This window comes from Palaemon carinicauda, chromosome 44, assembly GCF_036898095.1.
Source record: "Palaemon carinicauda isolate YSFRI2023 chromosome 44, ASM3689809v2, whole genome shotgun sequence".
Lineage (NCBI taxonomy): Eukaryota > Metazoa > Arthropoda > Malacostraca > Decapoda > Palaemonidae > Palaemon > Palaemon carinicauda.
This window is the reverse complement of record NC_090768.1, coordinates 40495425-40497924: the sequence shown is the minus strand read 5'-3', so window position 1 is coordinate 40497924 and position 2500 is coordinate 40495425.

Here is a 2500-nt window from a genome sequence, read left to right as displayed (position 1 = left end):
GATCCCTTAATGTAGGGATAACGGTGGGAAAGAAGATTTGAGCATTGAAACACTAGAACAGTGCCTTACGTGTTAACGACTTTTATATACATTATATAAAGTCAATCATATTTTATATATTTGTTGCATATACTTCTAAATGCTTATGTTTTATTTCTTTTTGATCGGTTTTTATACTTATATTTACCTCCGCCAACGAAGTTGGAAGGAGGTTATGTTTTTTATTATATTTGTACTTTTGAACCGTAAATATATGATTTTAATGGATTTGAAATATAAAGTACATCACTGAAATATCCTTAGTAACCTTTGTTTCCTAGTATATGCAATGACGTAAGCATTCGATACCAGAGTTTCTTCAATCAAGTGGTCTTAAACCTTGTCCTAATGAGGGATGGAATCTGCTAAGAGAAGTAATTCTTACATTCAAATGGCTCTGTCTTATGTGACTTATTGCTGCTGGTATCTGACCCTTCTATTTTCACCGTTTCCAGTTTGATAATAAACTCCCTGGGTGATGTTATGTGCTTCATCTCTTTCGTCTCTCCAATGGAATGATTAATGGTAATATTTTGGATCTTAGAATGTTTATTGACAAATAAATATCAATGAAGGTGTTGATAATACTAAGGGTTTGTAGGGGCTGAGCGGGAAATATCAAGATCACAAGAAAAATGCATTGAAAATTGGCAATTTTCAAATTCACATCTCGGCGATTTTTGAACAGATTTAAAAAGTTTACCTTTTTAATGTGAAAAGAAGAATGATTTTGGAAGACATTGTAGCAGGCAGTAAAAAGAAATAGCACTTTGAGTTCTGGAGACCCTTAGTATTATTATGCTTCTTTCGGGAAGCAACAGATTAGTATAGTGACGTGATTGTTTTATGTAATCCAGTGGTTGTAAGTTATAGAAAATAGTAATTCTAGTTAAAGGAAGTAACTTCTATTAAAGGCCCTATTAATACTTGTGGGATATTTTAGTTATTGAAAACTGCAGTATAATACTATTGCCGGGAAAGATAGTATGATGAGAGTCACAACTTGACCATATGAGAAAAAGGACGCCTTATATTTGATCATTTAAAATTAATTTTACAGAGGCACCATATATTTTGATTGGAGTATAGAAGGAAAAGAGAATTTGATGATAGGAAGGAAAGTAAAAAAGTGTTTGCTCATAGATATGGAAAGAGACAGCATTCTTGTATAAGTAAAAAAAAAAATGTATCAAACATTCGAGGTTGAAAAAAAAAAAAAATTCAGATAAACCAACCAAGAATAAAGAACACGTTTGCGGTATTTGGCGAATTCTTTGGATGCCTTATGTAATCTCGGAGGAGTCCAATTTAGATGGCAATTTTAGTCACCCAGTAGCCAAGTTTATGAGAACCACTTGGCATTTTTTGGCGGAGGACGTCGATGCTAATCTAAAGTTGTCCCTGGATTTATTGAGACTGCTCTTTTAGTTTGGGGCTCTCATCATCTATCTTCTATCCACCCATCCCCTTTCCCCCCATCTCATCTTTACCTTCCTGTTTTTACCTTTTTATCCTTTAGTGTCTTATTTAACTGGTTTTCTTTTCATATTTTTATATTTTGTTGTGAATATCTTTGCCGTCATTACATCACGTGTTTATCTTTTTTGAATTTTTTTGGCAGGATATGTAAGTTTACCTTAATCTTGTTTGGCTTCTCATCATTTTCCATTGGTATTTTTGTGGTTCCCATCCTGTCAATAGTGACATTCTGACTGTGCCTTTTTAGGGTAGCGAAATGCCTCGAAGAGATAAGCTAAAGTGTTCCACTTAGATTGAAGTCGTACAGCCATTATCCTGCCACGGATTTGACACCACGTTCTTTTCCATAAGAATCGATATGTCACAGTGTAACCGATGCGGAATAAAAAGAAAGATGCAATTTTTCACTGAATATCTTCCACTGCAAGTCGTCTAATGATTGACACTAAGGGTTACGTAAATCAAGTACCATGTTCTCCGTCCCACAGATATGTGGATGTCATGAATTAGAATTCCGGCCGGTTATAATTCTTTAAACTTTATTCCCATAATGAAGAATGTTCACTCTTCTGTTTTTCGTACATCATGTAAGTTTTGTCAATGCTTGGCATGTTCATGATAAGCCCTTGCTTATTTTGAGCAGCCATGTCCAACTTGGTCTCTCCGCCATTATAAAGAAGAGTGGAAAAGTATGAAAAGATCCTTCAACGTTCAGGATAAAGCCTTGCTATCGTTGAGAGCCATTATTGTAATGCCATCACGATTTCTTCTCTCTTTGTGGATTTTAGTTGTGAGGGGGTTTGGATGAAAGAATGTTACATCTCTAGGGTCTAGTATTTGACTTAAGACATTTATTAGACGCCGTGATTACCTAGTCCTTAGGGGATTTTATACACTGTATTCGAATTACGAGTAGGATTTGTTGGAGAAAGATCTCGAATAGTATTTAAACATAGATTTTAATGACATTTTAGTTCAAAAG